Here is a 17,258-nt window from a genome sequence, read left to right as displayed (position 1 = left end):
TTACACACCTGAGATAAACCAAACTTGGTTTGGGAGCATTATCCTTTTTTGTACACTGCTGGTTTTGATTTGCTACTTTGTTTAGGTTGTCAAGTCTGTATTAGGGAATGAAATGGATCTACAATTTTCCACCGTTAAGTTTTTGTCTAGTTTGGATGTCAGGGCTAGCAGGCTTAATAGACTCAATTGTTGAATAGTGTCTATTTTTCTATTGACAGGGGGAAAAAATTCTACAAAATAAAGATGTTCCAGTCCTTGAAAGGTTGGTAGAATTAACCTTTGAAACATAAAACTCAGGGTGCCTGGGTGGCTCAGTCGCTGGGTGTTTGCCTTTGGCTCAATTCATGATCCCATGGCCCCAGGATCAAGCCATGCATGCTGCATGAAGCACTCTGCCAAGCGGGAGGCTGGCTTCTCCCTCTCCCACTCCCCCTGCTTGTGTTCCTTCTCTCACTGTCTCTGTCAAGTGAATAAATAAAACCTTTAAAAAAAAAAAAAGAAAGAAACATAAAACTCGGTGTTTTCTTTCTGGGAAGGTTTTTAATTGCTATTTTAATTAAATAAATATTAGATTATTCAAGCTTTTTATTTCTTCTTCCATTTGTCTAAGTTTTCAAAAGTACGGGCATATAGTTGATATATTCTTTTAATCTGTGTACAGACGCATCTTCCTTTCCATACATGATATTACATTTTTTCTTATTACCTCTTCTACTCTTAAAGAATTTGTTGATCATTTCCCAGTTTCTTAAGCTGGACATTTAGCTTACTCCTGCACTTATAATTTGAATATTTAAGGCTACAAATTCCTTCCCCCTCCCACCCCAACAATATTTTTTAAGTTAGCCCACAGATTTTACTATATAAAGTTTTCATTATCATTCAGCAGTGTTTTTCAATTTCCATAATTTTTAAATCCCTGAGCTTGACAGCTATGCTTATGCATACTATATTTTCTAAATTTACGTTTTTGTGATTAACTCTTAATTTAATAGCACTGTGGGGAGATATCATCCTCTCTGTAAAACCTGTTCTTTGAAATTAAGGCTTTTACCTGGTCTGGTTGGCGATCAATTCTATAACGTATGCTTGCAAAACTCTTGTTATGTTAAGCTTGCTAGCTTTTTATAATCTTATATAACTACTAATTTATTAGTCTCACCTATAAATAATTAAGAGAGATATAATGAAATCTCCCACTACAAAGGTGGACTTGTCCATTTATCCCAGCGTAGTTCCACCAATTCTACATCATCTATTTTAAGGACTTTTAATCAGAAGCAAACGTGCTTTAAACTGCTGTATCTTCTTGCTGAAATGACATATTACTATCATTATATGGTCATTATATTGTGATTGTCATTACATAGTGATTCTTTCCATCCCAGTTAAGACATTCTGTCCTAAAGCGCATTTTATCTAGTATTAGTGAGGTCATGCCAGCTTTAATAATTCCAGGTATGTATTTTCCCCATCTTTCTATTTTTACATGCCCTTAAACTTCTGGTGTGTCTCTTGTGGGGGGGAAAAACAAAACAAAAAAACACAAAAACATGTATCTGAACTTTGGATTTCAATCCAGTCTGCCAGTTTTTACCTTTAACTAGAAAATTCAGTCCATTCACTTAATTAGTATGTATGGATGTTTCTACCATCCTGACTTAACATTCCAGTTTGTTCTACTCTTCCTATGCTTAATGTTACTTTCTTTTTTTTTTTTTTTTAAAGATTTTATTTGACAGAGAGATCACAAGTAGGCAGAAAGGCAGGCAGAGAGAGAGAGAGAGGGGAGGAAACAGGCTCCCTGCTGAGCAGAGAGCCCGATGCGGGACTCGATCCCAGGACCCTGAGATCATGACCTGAGCCGAAGGCAGCAGCTCAACCCACTGAGCCACCCAGGTGCCCTGTTACTGCCTTTCTTAAAAATTCTATCTCCGGGGAGCCTGGGTGGCTCAGTCATTAAGAGACTGCCTGTGGCTCAGGTCATGATCCTATCATCTTGGGATTGAGCCTGCATTGGCATGGGGGGCGGGGGGGGGGGGGCTGCTCAGTGGGGAGCCTGCTTCTCCCTCTCCCACTCCTCCTGCTGTGTTCCCTCTCTCACAGTCTGTCAAATAAAGAAATAAAATTTTTTTAAAAATAATGATTCTGGGGGGTGGGGGGTTGAGTGAGCCCAGTGCTGGGTATTAAGGTATTGCATGGAGCACTGAGTGTGGTACATAAACAATGAATCGTGGATCACTGAAAAAATTTTAATTAAAAAAATTCTGGGGCACCTGGGTGGCTCAGTGGGTTAAAGCCTCTGCCTTCGGCTCAGGTCATGATCCCAGGGTCCTGGGATAGAGCCCCGCATTGGGCTCTCTGCTGGGTGGGGAGTCTGCTTCCCTTCCTCTCTCTTTCTGCCTCTCTGCCTACTGGTGATCTGTCAGATAAATAAATAAAATCTTAAAAAAAAAAAAAAAAATTCTGTCTGCCTGCTAAAAAGATAAGAATTTTTTTTTTTTTAAGATTTTATTTATTTATTTGACAGAGAGCGATCCCAAGTAGGCAGGCAGGCAGGCAGGCAGGCAGACGGGGGCAGGGGGAGGACGCAGAAGTAGGCTCCTCACCGAGCAGAGAGCTGTGGGGCTCCAATCCCAGGACCCTGAGGATCATGACCTGAGCTGAAAAAAGCAGCTTAATCCACTGAGCCACACTGTGCCCCAAAGATAAGAACTTTATTGGTATCATCTGGACTTTAAATTCTGACAGACTTTTGGGGGGGTTGGGGGGCTTAGCCTTTACAATGAATATCAAGTAATTACAATCACCTTTACTTCACAGATCTAACACTTCCTGGATTTGAATCACTTAGTATTTCATCCAGAACTGGCCTCAATATAGGTATTTATATGGCAAGGTTTCCAAGACTTCATACACCTGAGAATATTTTTACTTTAATGATTGTGGTTGGGTATAAAATTCTAAGTTTCTCTTCAAAACTCTGCAAACACTCTTGTTTTCCTGCATTTAGTGATGCTATTCAAGTCTGATGTCAGTTTAAGTTTTGTTCCTTGTAGTAATCTGTTCTTTCTCTCTGAGGCTTCTTTTGCTTTGTTATTCTTAAATTTCACTATAACTCCTGGAAGCAAATTTTTCCTGATCACTCATCTTCAGCATTCTAAGAAAACTTTCCCTTTGAGGACATTCATTTTTTCTTTCTTTCTTTTTTTTTTTTTTAAGATTTATTTTAAGGAAAGCATAAGAGCGTGTGAGGGATGGGCAGAGGGAAGAGAAAATCTCAGATTCCCCATCCAGCACAGGGCTCAATCTCACAAGCCTGAGATCACCACCTGAGCCGAAATCAAGACTCAGATATTTAACCAACCAAGCCACCCAAGCACCCCCTTTTTTTAATTCTAAAAGAGAACTCTTTTTCCCATTATTTCAAGCATATCCTTTTTTTTCCCCCCTAAATACGGGCTCCACGCCCAATAATGGGGCTTGAGCTCATGATCAGGAGATGAAGAGTCACATGTTCCACCAACTGAGCCAGTCAGGCACCCCCACCTTTTCATTTTTATTTAAGATTCCTGGGGCGCCGGGGCGCCTGGGTGGCTCAGTGGATTAAGCCGCTGCCTTCGGCTCAGGCCATGATCTCGGTGTCCTGGGATAGAGCCCCACATCAGGCCCTCTGCTCAGCAGGGAGCCTGCTTCCCCCTCTGTCTCTGCCTGCCTCTCTGCCTACTTGTGATCTCTCTCTCTGTCAAATAAAATAAATAAAATCTTTAAAAAAAAAAAAAAGATTCCTGGGGCGCCTGGGTGGCTCATTCTCTAGGTGCCTGCCTGAAAGGGTCCTGGGATCCAGCCCCACTTCAGGCTCCTTGCTCGGCAGGAGGCCTGCTCCTCCCTCTCCCACTGCTTGTGTTCCCCCTCTTGCTATGTCCCCCTCTGTCAAATCAATAAATAAAACCTTCAAAAAATAAAATGATTCCTATTATTTAGGGGCGCCTGGCTGGCTGGTTGGTAGAGCATGCAATTTCTCATCTCAGGGTAGTGAGTTCAAGCCCCACATAGAATGTAGATTACTTAAAAACAAAATCTTTAAAAAATGAATTTTAACAGAAAGATTCCTATTATGTAGACTTGAGTACCTCTACATCTATTATCCTTAACTTTCAGTTTTTCTCTGAGATTTTCTTTTAATCTTTTTTTTTTAGTTCTGGGAGATTTTCTCAATCTAGAGTTCTAATTCATTCTTCAATTGTATCCATTCTGTTATTTCAACCATTACATTTTTCAACCCTAGTATTTTGGACTGGTTCTCTCAGCCCCTGCTTATTCTTATTTCAAGTTCTTAAGATGTTCCCCATTCCTTCTAAGATAATTACCATTCTAGGGGCACCTGGGTGACTCAGTGGGTTAAAGCCTCTGCCTTCAGCTCAGGTCATGATCCCAGGGTCCTGGGATCGAGTCCCACATCAGGCTCTCTGCTCAGCAAGGAGCCTACTTCCCCTCCTTCTCTCTGTGCCTGCCTCTCTGCCTGCTTGTGATCTGTCAAATAAATAAACACAAATCTTAAAAAAAAAAAAAAAAATTACCATTCTAACTTTAAACTCGATGTCCATCTGTTCTATTATTTCTGTTCCAATGAAACTTATACATTATTCTTCTTCTGAAATACCTGTTCTCAACTGTCTTTGTTATTCTTCCCTAGAGGGCAGGAGACACTCTGAAAGGCAAAGAATATGGGGCAAGGCCAGATTCCAGCCCTTATAAGCTGCAGCAAACTGTAGTAAGGTAGAAAATAAGTAGTAGGGTAGTAGGGCTCAGCCAGAAGAGAGTGCAACTCTTGACCTCGGGGTTAAATTCAGGCCCCATAGGTGTGAAAATTACTCAAAAATAAAAAAATTAAAATAAAGTTTAAAAAAAAAAAAAGAAAGAAATACGAAGTACAAAAGTAGAAAGACCCAAGCACCAGAAAACCATACTCACTCTTCACCCCATTCACTCACTACCCAGATCAAAGACTTATCCTTTGTTCCCCAAGGAGAAGCAGCACTATGATAGGATTTGAGGAGACCTAAGGACTCAGAAGGTAAAAGAGAAGTGCTGTCTAAGGTCAGTCTTCGCCTGTTTTTCATCAGCTGCTCACAAGTATATGCTTCTGTAATGCCCTGATTCACTGAGAGCTGGACTAAGGTTAGCTCTGGGTCGCAAGCGTAGAAAAAGGAAATTCCAACGTATTGAGGCAAGGAAGAAACTAGAGCAGTATTCCAACAGTCCTTCCCCCATGGTTTTATTCTCCTGTCCCAGACCAAAGCCGCCTCCCCATACACAAACACACACACAGTTCAAAACAGCCCACATCACCAGTCTGTTTCTCACAGCATTTTCCTATTACCATTCCTATAGGGATGATTCTGGGAGCCGGCAGTCATGCTAATTAAGCCTCTCGGTAGGAACAGAAATGGACTCCTGGGCAGGTCTGAAGAATTTAAACATCAATAAGGTTTTCCTACTTTGCTTTAACACCTGGTAGAAAATTGTGCCATTAAAAAACAAAACAGAACAAAAAACCCACTGCTTTAGAAGCAATGGAAGTTAAGAGCAGGACAAATTAGTCCGGCTGCAAGCGGGGGAATGAGAGGGAATGGAGACAATATGGAAGGATTTTAAAATGAGAGAATAGTGGAAAGAATGGGAGGGGAAGACATGAGCAAAGGCACTGTTCACGGCAAATGTGAGAAATGAAGTCAGCTGACAAGCTCTGAATCCAAAGCAAGATCTTGTCCCTTTCCCAATTGGGAGTTGTAATCAAAAGATTACAGAAGGTTTAAGTATTGTTATTTGCTCCTTAAAAGAGGAAACGGAGCCTAAAAGAAGTCAGATAACTTGCTTGAGTCTAAAGCTATTCTTTCCCACTATGCTACCCGTGAGCAGTTACATTCAGTTGCTCAAACCAGAAAATAGGGGGCACCTGGCTGGCTCAGTCGGTTAAGCATCTCTTAATTTCAGCTCAAGTCGTATCTCAGGGTTGGAAGATTGAGCTCTGTGTCAGGCTCCACAATGGGCAGGGAGCCTGCTTGGGATTCCTTCTCCCTCTACCTCCACCTCACCCCCTCAACCCCATGCATGTGCTCTCTCTACACAGATAAATAGGTTTTATTTATTTATTTGTCAGAGAGAGAAAGAGAGCACGCACGCAAGCCTGGGAAGCAGCAGGCAGAGGGACAGGCTTCCCACCAAGTAGGGAGCCTAATGCGGGACTTGATCGAGGGATCCTGGGATCATGACCCGAGCCAAAGGCAGACACTTAACCAACTGAGCCATGCAGGTGTCCCCAAAATAAACAAATTAATAAAACCTGAAAGAGTCCTCTTATCTCTCTCTTCCCATTTTCACATCATCGAACCTGATCAATTTTAACTTTTTTTTTTCTTAAAGATTTTATTTATTTATTTGACAGAGATCACAAGTAGGCAGAGAGGCAGGCTCCCTGCTGAGCAGACAGTCCAATGCGGGGTTCAATCCCAGGACCCTGAGATCATGACCCAAGCCAAAGGCAGACGCTTAACTCACTGAGCCACCCAGGCGCCCCTCAATTTTAACTTCTAAATCTTTCAAAACCACTCCTTCTTTTCATCTCCATGACTATTTCCCCAGACCAAAAGTGTTATTCCCTCTGTGCATCACTGAAATAAACACTTCACTGATCTAACTCTCTCCAAACCAAATTCCACACTACAGCTAGGAGTAAAAAAAAAAACAAAATAAACAAACAAACCCAATACTACAGTGCCAGGCCCTGCTTGAAAGCTTGCTACTGCTCTAAAGATAAACACAGAATCTAGCCCCCGTCTTGCCAAACCTTCCTCTTGCACCTCAAGTTCTCCCCGCTCCCCGCACCTCCTCCCCACACTGACCTTGTAGTTTCTCACAGCATTTACTTCCTGCTTCAAGGGCCTTTGCACACATTGTTCCTTCATTTGTAGCACTATTGAGTTCTACAAAGACTGATTATCCTAGACCTAGTCTCAGGTTAAATATTACCTCAACAATCACTAACAGCTGATAAACCATTTAAGGAAAAAGCTTGGGGAGGGGGAACTTTAAAACATAGGGAGAAGGCCAAGAATACTTGACCACTGACAAACCTCTCTAAAAGATGGTCATTTGCATCATGTACTTCTTGATGGAAGGCAAGAGGAAGCACCCAGAACCTCCTACCTACCTCTTGTGAAGTATTTTCAACAAAAAATACAACTAATCAAGCTTCTACATCTACTACCTACCTACTTATAGGAAAAACGGAGGATAAAGGAATAAATAATATCAAAAGCAAACAATTAGCCAAACCCAGAATGTAGGAAATGCTACAAGATCTCAGATGGTGGGGCAGGGAGGGTAGGGGATATGGTTAAGTGGGGAGACCATTATTTAGGCTTAAAAAAACGTAAACTTAATACAGCATGCAGACCTTGTCCATTCAAGTCCTGACTCAAAGAAACTATCTGTAAATGCCACCTTTCCCTAAACAATCATAAAATGTTGAATTATGTACTAGGTAGTAGATATTAAGAAACTGTTAATTGTAGGGGCACCTGGGTGGCTCAGTGGGTTAAGCCGCTGCCTTTGACTCGGGTCGTGATCTCAGGGTCCTGGGATCGAGCCCCGCATCCAGCTCTCTGCTTGGCAGGGAGCCTGCTTCCCTTCCTCTCTCTCTGCCTGCCTCTCTGTCAAATAAATAATAAATAAAATCTTAAAAAAAAAAAAAAAAGAAACTGTTAATTGTAGTAAAAAGGCACTGTGGCCATTTTTTTTAAAATCCTGACCTGATAAATACATTCTAACATATTTAAAGCTAAAATGACACTGCGTGATATGCTTTAAAATATTTCACTAAGAAATTGAGAAAAATAGGGGTGCCTGAGTGACTCAGTGGGTTAAGCCTCTGCCTTCAGCTCAGCTCGTGATCTCGGGGTCCTGGGATCGAGCCCCACATAGGGCTCTCTGCTCATCAGGGAACCCGTTTCCCCTTCTGCCTCTCTGCCTACTTGGGATTTCTCTCTCTGCCAAATAAATAAATAAAATCTTAAAAAAAAAAAAAAATCACAAAAATTCCATTATCTATTAATTCTTGAAAATACTGTTACAAAAAAGAATCTACATTATTAACTGATGCTGCTTTGGCTCTCTGGAAATGTTTCTTTCCAGCTAATAATAAACCTTAGAAATAAGTATAAAAAACTGAAAAGGGGGCGCCTGGGTGGCGGAGTCCTTGAGAGTCTGCCTTTGGCTTGGGTCATGATCACAGGGTCCTAAAATCAAGTCCCACATAGAGCAGGGGCCTGCTTCTCCCTCTCCCACTCCCCTTGCTTGTGTTCCCGCCCTTGCTGTGTCTCTATCAAATAAATAAATAAATACAAAGATAAATAAATAGCTGAAAAGGAGGACATGTGGGTGGCTCAGTCAGTTAAGCGTAGGCCTGCAGCTCAGGTCATGATCTGCAGGGTCTTGGGCTCAAGCCATCTGGCTCCCTGGAGTCTGCTGCTCCCTCGGCCCCTCCTCCCCATCACTCGTGCTCTCTTGCTCTGCTCTCTCTCAAATAAATTTAAAAATCTTTTTTAAAAGCTGGAAAGAGGGGCACCTGGGTGGCTCAGTGGGTTAAAGCCTCTGCTTTCGGCTCAGGTCATGATCCTAGAGTCTTAGGATCGAGCCCAGCATCAGGCTCTCTGCTCAGCAGGGAGCCTGCTCCCCCTTCTCTCTCTGCCTGCTTCTCTGCCTACTTCTGATCTCTGTCTGTCAAATAAATAAATAAAATCTTCTAAGAAAAAAAAAAAAGTGAAAAGAATTTGCCTACTTTTAAATGAATGAGGGAAGAAAGTTCTTTGTGCAGTTTTCTTGCTTTCAAAAAAAAAACCCTCTCCCTGGAACAAACTGATGGTTGCCAGAGAGGAGGTGGAGGGACAGGCAAAAATGGGAAGTGGGAATACAGGTTATGGAATGAGTAAGTCACAAAGATAAAAGGTACAATACAGGAAATCTAGTCAGTGGTATTGTACTAGCGCTGTGCAGTGACAAGAGCTGCACTTGCCTAAGCACAGCATAATGGATAGAGCTGTCAAATCAGTACAGGTACACCTAAAACGAACGTGACATCATGTGTTAACTGTATTTCAACTTAAAAAAATAGTAAATAAAATAACCCAAAGGACTCTTCCTCAAGAGAGATGGGTTTATTGACAGGGAAGCCATGGGGCACCTGGGTGGCTCAGTCATTTAAGCACCTGCCTTCAACTCAGGTCAGGATCCCTGGGTTCTGGGATCAAGCCCCACTTCTGGCTCCCTGCTCAGTGCAGAGTCTGCTTCTCCCTCTTCCTCTTCCCTTCCCTCTTGCACACTCTCTCTCAAATAAATAAAATCTTTAAAAAAAAAAAAAGTAAAGAGAAGCCAATTCCACCCCTTCATTCCACAGTACAGCAGAAGTAAGGATATCCCAGGGCAGGCCAAACTACCCTGTTTTTCAGTGCATTTGAAGAGTGAAGGACTATGACACGTGGGCCTGTAGAACTAACTCAGGATGCACGTCCATTTACAGACTCTCCTCCCCTCACTGGTATGTGTGCATGAGCTGGTCTCCAACTTACTGTCTCCAATCCTGCGTGGTACTCTTCTCCAAGTTTCTACTTCCACCATTCAATCCCCACCACGACGAATGATGAACTCAGTTTCTTCAATGGGTCAAGTCCTTTTAACACTTACCTCCTAGGTGTTTTTAGTACTGAGTTTTTCAAACTACAAGTTGTACCCAGTGAGTCTTTAACTGCTCCCCTCCATTAATGAAACAGAAGAGAATAGAAAATAAAAGTAAATAACAAAGGTAAGTTTTGTTCTTGTGGAGCCTGTTTCTGTTATTGAAAACAGCCAACACAAAATGGTTTTAAGCACCTTTGTATCAGGCACTCTTTAAAGCAGTCACTTTTTTTAATTTTGGCAACAACTCATTCAATCCCTACAGAGATCCTATTAGGTAGATATACTATTGTCCTCATTTTCAAAGGGGAAACTGAGGCAGAGAGGAAGATAACTTGCCAAAAATGGTCTTAGAGTCCAACCACTCTGGCTGCAGAGCCAGAGTTCTTAACATTCCCCCTCCTCTATCTACCGGGTCATAATATAAAACTTATTTTTAAGTTTTGGTTTAAAAAACCAAACCATGGTTTATAAAAGTTTGAAATCCACTGCCTTTGGATTTCAGATATCATCAGGCACCTGTCCTTTTTCCTCTTCTGTGATATATTTTCTATTGAAAATTCTTCTTCTACCTAGGTCAAGTCACTTCCTCGGCCGAGGCTTTCTGACACTCCAAGGGAAGCTGATAACACGAGGGCCCCTCTATTACCACTTACCACATTATATTTTTTATTTGTGTCCTCTACTAGGCTGAAATCAGAGAGCAGTTCACTCATCTCTCGGTGATGCTGGAAGAGTGGTTTTTACACTACACTTAGTCCAACAGACTCCACCTCATCTGCAAATCTCTACCTCTGAAGACAACTGTGATTTTTAAAAATTCAATTAAAAACTTGTCAGAATTTAGCAGAATTAATCATTCCTAACTCTTTAAAGCCCTAAAGACCTCTAATAAACACTACTGCCTGATTCTCTTTCAACTACATATTTGAGAGTAATAAAAACTTAAAAAAAAAAACTACTGTACTATTCAGATGTTTAGTTCTTACCAAATTTATGACACACCTACGCAGGAACGGTGTGTACCAAAAGTATACTCCAGCACAGTTTGCAAAACAATGTGCCAGGAACAACCTAAAACTCCATCCGTGGGGAACTGGCTAACGAAACTGTTGCACAATCCTCTAAAACAACACTATGCACGTGTTTAAAAGAAAAGTATGACCTCTACATTTGATGGAAAGCTGTCCCTGGTGTTATCTTAAAAACTTAAGGTGCATAACAATGCATATAAAATGACCCCCCTGTTGTTTAAAAATGTGAGTACTGTAGCAAAAAGTCAGGAAGGACGTTATCAAGCAGTTAACAGTAGCTAGCCTGAGGAGAGAACCGGTTAGGATTAATGAACAGTTAAACTTTACACACTTCTGTATTCTTTTTTAACTTCAGACACACTTTTTTTTTTTTAATAAACTACAAAAATTTGTGATCCTGACCAGTAGTGTGTGAAACAAAATATTCTGAAATAAATACTTTTAAACTGAATTATCTTTTGGGTGTCAGGAAGGTATGAGGAGGGAGGAGACAAAACCTAAACTGAGATGTAGGAATACTTAACACCCAAGGTACTAAGTACCTTTGACAGGTGACCTGTTCGGGGTGGAGGAGCTGCCTAAACCAACACAGCGCTTCCCCGAGGACAGGGAAAAGCAACAGCATGTTCTGCAGGTGTCACTTTTAAGAGTGGTTTATCGGAATCCGGGGGTGGGGGGGGATCCACTGGATGGTCGGCCGTTTGTAAAGTACGTATTTTCCCCAGCCCCAACTCCGGATGTTCCGCTTGGGCGGGTCTGGGTGTGGTCCCGAAATGAGCCCTCTTCAAACTGGCACTCGGACACAGATGGTGCGCAGCCCTGAGAGTGACTAGCTTCCAATCTTGAGACACATCAATGTCCCTCTTCCCCCCAGCCCCCTCTGGCCACTATTTCCTCCAAAGGGCCTCCGTAGGTTTCCAATGTTGCGTCCAGTTAAACATCGTCCACCGACCACTTCGAGTCGAGGTTTGTAACCCGGCGGCCGAACGGCAGCCAGCACGTCACTGCACCTCCATTTTTTACCTTCCGCGGGGCCTCAGCGCAGAGCCCTTCCCCCACCAGCCCTTCTACCGCCCGGCACGACCGTCCCAACGCCGCCACCCGTGCTTCAAGCTCCACCCGCCCGCCGCCCCAGCTCCGAGGTCCGCCGAACTGGCCGCGCCACCGCCCGCTCCCCGCTCTCCACCTCCGGCCCCCAGCCGCTGGGGACCCGGCCGCCGAAACCCGAGAGCCACACCTTAAGCCCGCTCCATGAGTCGCTCCCCCGCCGAGCCCGCGTGGGGGGAGGGGGCGCCAGTCACAGGCCCTAAGGCCTCAGCAGCATTTTGAAACGGCGAGTAGAGAGAGCGCAATTTCCGGCCTCCCGAACCCGTCTAATACAAGGGTTTCCGGTGGGGCCTCCGGAAACCATAGAGGTTCCCCAGGAGGGCTAGAGAGTTAGAAAGACTGAGCTCTGCCTGCCATAGAGTAGAGCCCAGTCCAGAGAGTCGCAGGACTTGGACGACTGAGATGTGAGGAAACGTTTCAGGAGCTCGCAGAGTCTGATGGTATTTACAGACGTGTCCTAGGAAATCAAAAATCAAGGAAGGGAGAAACCTAATAGCATAATCAGAGACAGCCTTTTGCTCTTCCAATCACCACCATTTTTCTCACAGTTGACTGGAATATTCACTCTTAACTCCCGAGGGCAAACAGCATGTTAATTTGTCGCTAATTGGGGGAGATAGGACTAGAAGCTACACGACTAACTCAAGACACGTGGTAAACGCTGAAAGAAGTGCAAAAAACCGGGAGGTGGGGCTTCTTTGGATCATACAACCTGATGTATGATCTCAGGTTGGCCGACTTCCACCTCTGCCGGTGCCAAATGGAATTATCCCACCCAAATAACTTCATTTATTTCGGGATGATTCTAAATGTTATGGGATTTTCTGAGCTGAATAAGTATGTTACTTTGCAATTTCTCTTGGTTTCGGTTATATACTTGGGCGAACAGAATAAGGAGTCATTCTTCATAAAATGACTACTCATCAGTCATTTGAAGACAGTTCTCATGTTCCATCCCTAACCCTATCACTTGTTTTTCTGCAAGCTAAAAATCCCTTCACAGCCTTCAGCTATTTCTTAATCGACATGGCTTCAAACCACCCTTGTCACCATGTTCTGAACAAGTAACTTTTTAAAATGTGGCTCCCCAGACTGGGTACGGACCCATGTTAGAGAAAATGGAGCCATGACCTCCCTTATTTGGCACATTGCACCTTGCTCTATTTCTGGCCTAAACTTCCGCATAACTGGGAGATCCAGATTTCTGTAAATGAGCTGAAGAATTCATTCCTTTTTCACAGTTGCTCTGAAAGAGCTTGAAGTCAGCAACCACCTCTCAAAAAATAGAAGGGAGGGGCTTTTTTGGATGAACCACTCTCAACTGCTTCTCCTCTCTTTTTTCTGCAATTAATTTTAGTTTTTTTTTTTTTATTTCCAAACAGTACTTTGTATCTTTTAAATAATATCTGGTTAGTTTAGGTCTCTTCCTTCTGTCTCCTGGACTCTTGGAATTATGATCCTGTCTGGCAACTCATTTTGTAAAGATCAACAAATATTTGTTGAACACCTACTGTGCCAAGCACCAACCTAGAAGATTCCAAAGCAATTAACTCCTGTAATCTGTCTAGTGGAGGATTCAGACAGTCCAGATAAAGAGAATGTGGTAAGTGCAGTTAACCTTGCCTGGAAAGTCAAGAGAGATTAGCTCTTTTACTTTAGCATCTTGCAACATTTTGATCAACGTATTTAATTCATCTTTATTGTAAGTCTTGATATGTTGAATAGGACATGGTTAAGAATAGAGTTTTCCCCTCATGGTTGATGCTGATCCATGATTAATCATTCATCTTCAAATGTTCTTAAACCACTAATGATCCTACCTATGGTCATCAATATCTGGAAATATTTCGCTATCCTTTCCCAAGAACTTCACAAAACTTCATTGAATGAATTTCTATAGTGAAAATAAACTGTAACTAGAGCATTTCTTCTTGTCAAGTGAACTTACCAAAAAAGAAAATGAAATTAGCTTAACAAGCTCATAATTGACTCAGTGATCACCACTTCCTATACTCAAAACCGTTTATTTAATAAAGAGACAGGAAATCTGGGTTTAGTCTAGCTATTTCTAGAAACCAGAAAGTTATGCAGTTCTTCATTTTCCCAGTCGGTAAATAAAATGGCTAAATCAGATGATTTTTCTAGAGCCCCTAGGAGTTCTAAAGGAACTAGAAGTCAATGTTATTAATCTATAGCCTTTCCTAAAAAATTACAGTGAACTACTTCACGCATAGAAAAAAGTATAAAGAAGAATAAAATCTCCTTTTCCCCACCACTCTTCCTTTGTAGGTAAATATTTCTTATTTACCTATTTCCTTTGTATTTTACCTATTACAGAAAAGTTTCCCATAGTCCATTCTCCTATGGCATCTCCCTCCTTCAACTCCAAAGAGAACTATTCTGACTTTGAATATTCTATTCTGAATTCTGAATTCTGAGAATATTCTGAATTCTGAACTATTTACCCCTGCCATCAACCTCTTTAGATGTATATATTCCTTAAAAATATTTCATGCTTTTAAAATGTTTATAAATGCCATCAAACTGTATGTATTCTAGAGCAACTTACATTTTTGCTGATCATTGTGAAGTTCCACAATGTTAAATCATGCGTAGCTAATTTTCAATATTGTTTAGTAATGTTGTATAGTAATATATTGATTTGTGTACTTCGTTGTTATATACTAATTGTGATTTTTCTAGGGCTGCCATCACAAAATGCCACGGACTGGGTGACTTAAACAATAGAAATTTGTTTTCTCACAGTTCTGGGTGCTAGAAGAAAAGATCAAGGTGTTGGCAAATTTGGTTACTTTAGATACTTCTCCTTGGCTTGCACGTGGCTGCCTTCTTGTTTTGTCCTCCCCCCTTGGTCTGTAAGTTGTCTGCATCCTAATGTCTTCTTATAAGGACACCAGCCAATAGGACCCACCCATATGACTTCATTCTACCTTAATCACCCCTGCAAAAGACCTGTCTCCAAATAGGGTCACATTATGAGGTGCTCGGGGTTAAGACTTCAACATAGTAATCTGGAGGTAGGGGGATGCAATTCAGCGCATAACAGTAATGACTGCACCACATTTTTTTATTCATCTCCTCCTTCAATAGATACTTAGGTTTTTCCAATAGTTTGCTGTTACAATGCTGCCATCAACATTCTTGTACTTGTGCACTCTAGAGAGTGGAACTCTCGGGTCACAAACACATTGTCGGTGCTATCAGATCATAAAACAGTGGTCTCCAAAGTGGTTGTAGCAGTATACGCTCCTGATGGGTGTGCATAAGATTTATTACTCACATTATCAACAATAGCTAGATTATGAAAAGAGCCCAAGTGTCAATCAGCTGATGAACAGATAAAGAAGATGAGATACACACACACACACACACACACACACACACACACACAGATGGAATATTATTCAGCCACCAAAAAAAAAAAAAAGAAAGAAAAGAAAAGAAAAGAAATCTTGACATTTACAATGAGGTGGATGAAGCTAGAGCATATTATGCCAAGGGAAATCAGTCAGAGAAAGACAAATACCACATGATCTCACTCATATGTGGAATTTAAGAAAGAAAACATATGGGAAGGAGGGAAAGAGAAAAAGGAGAGAGGGAAACAAGCCATAAGAGACTCTTTTTTTTTAAATTAAAAATTTTATTTTTTTATAAACATATAATGTATTATTAGCCCCAGGGGTACAAGTCTGTGAATCGCCAGGTTTACACACTTCACAGCACTCACCATAGCACATACCCTCCCCAGTGTCCATAACCCCACCCCCCTTCTCCCAACCCTCCCTTCCAGGCAACCCTCAGTTTGTTTTGTGAGATTAAGAGTCTCTTCTTTTTTTTTTTTTTAAGATTTTATTTATTTATTTGACAGAGAACACAAGTAGGCAGAGAGGCAGGCAGAGAGAGAGAGAGAGAGAGAGAGAGAGAGAAGCAGGCTCTGCATTGAGCAGAGAGCCCGATGTGGGGCTCGATTCCAGGACCCTGGGATCATGACCTGGGCTGAAGGCAGAGGCCTTAACCCGCTGAGCCACCCAGGGGCCCCAGATTAAGAGTCTCTTATGGTTTGTCTCCCTCCCATCCCATCTTGTTTCATTTATTCTTCTCCTACCCCCTTAACCCCCCCACATTGCATCTCCACTTCCTCATATCAGGGAGATCATATGATAGTTGTCTTTCTCCGACTGACTTATTTCGCTAAGAAGCCATAAGAGACTCTTAACGATAGAGAACAAACTGAGGGTTGTTGGAGGGAGGTGGGTTGGGGGAGGACTAGATGGTGAGGGGTTAAAGAGAACACTTGTTGTGATGAGCACTGGGTGTCGTATGTAATGATGGACCACTGAATTCTACTCCTGAAGCCAATATTACAATGTATGTTAACTAACAAAATTTAAATTAAAAAAATAAGCTAGAAGTGCAGCAATTAAAAAAAAAAAGGATTCTATAGATCCACATCTTTGCCAACCCTTGGTATTGTCAGATTATTAAAAAAAAAAAAAAAAAAAAAACAATGTGATAGATGTGAGAATTTCTCATGGTGGTTTGATTTATATGAAAATATGAAAAAAATGCATTTTTGCATATCTATTGACCATGGTTACTCACCTGTGAATTGCCTGTCCATATCTTTTGCCCATTTTTCTATTGGTCTGTCTTTTCCTTACTGATTTGTAGGAGTTCTCTATGCAATCTGGATAGTAATCCTTCTTGATTCTATGTACCACAAATAAATCTTCAAACCTATAACATGTTTTCAACTTTTTTAATGTCTTTTCATGAACAGGAGTTTTTTTGTTTTGTTTTTGAAGATTTTATTTATTTATTTGACAGAGAGAGAGAAAGCACAAGCAGGGGGAGCAGCAGAGGGAGAGGGTAAAGCAGGCTCCTGCTGAGGGGGGATCCCAATGTGGGGCTTGATCCCAGGACCCTGGGATCATGACCTGAGCCAGAGGCAGACGCTTAATCAACTGAGCCACCCAGGCGCCCTTGAACAGGAGTTTTTTAAATGAAGTCATATTTATTATTATTTTATGTTTCATTTCCTTTTCTTTTTAAATTTAAGAGATTCTTCCCTGTTTTGAGGTCATAAAAATACTATTGTATACTCTCTCCTAAAAGTTCTAAAGATTCACTTTTAACATTTAGGCCTTAAACTCATTCACAGTTGATTTTTGTGCATGTTATAACGTGGAGATCCAATTTTATTTTTTTCAATTTGAAAAATAAATGTGTGACTCTATTACTGAATCTGTAAACTGATTGTGAGCCTATTGCTAATCCAAGAGCCTCTCTTGGATTCCTCTTTCCTTCCTATTTAACACAATCATTGAAGGCTTTGTAAAAGAGGAATCATTTGAGCAG

At 41.5% G+C, this 17,258-nt stretch overlaps 1 protein-coding gene across 5 annotated transcripts in view; it reads right to left on the bottom strand.

The window, feature by feature from the left end:
* MDM4 (MDM4 regulator of p53) overlaps positions 1 to 12,154 on the bottom strand; it is a 46,456-nt gene extending 34,302 nt beyond the window's left edge. For 3 of the 5 annotated variants that reach the window (XM_059413200.1, XM_059413202.1, XM_059413201.1), the window contains exon 1: positions 12,007 to 12,154. The gene's annotated coding sequence lies outside the window, so the exon portion shown is untranslated. The remainder of the gene's footprint in view (positions 1 to 12,006) is intronic. The other 2 variants (XM_059413199.1, XM_059413198.1) reach the window with 2 other exon arrangements.
* Between the last annotated feature and the right edge of the window lie 5,104 nt (positions 12,155 to 17,258).

This window comes from Mustela nigripes, chromosome 10 (genome assembly GCF_022355385.1).
Source record: "Mustela nigripes isolate SB6536 chromosome 10, MUSNIG.SB6536, whole genome shotgun sequence".
Lineage (NCBI taxonomy): Eukaryota > Metazoa > Chordata > Mammalia > Carnivora > Mustelidae > Mustela > Mustela nigripes.
The sequence above is the reverse complement of the archived record's forward strand: the minus strand, read 5'-3'. Positions and strand labels throughout refer to the sequence as shown.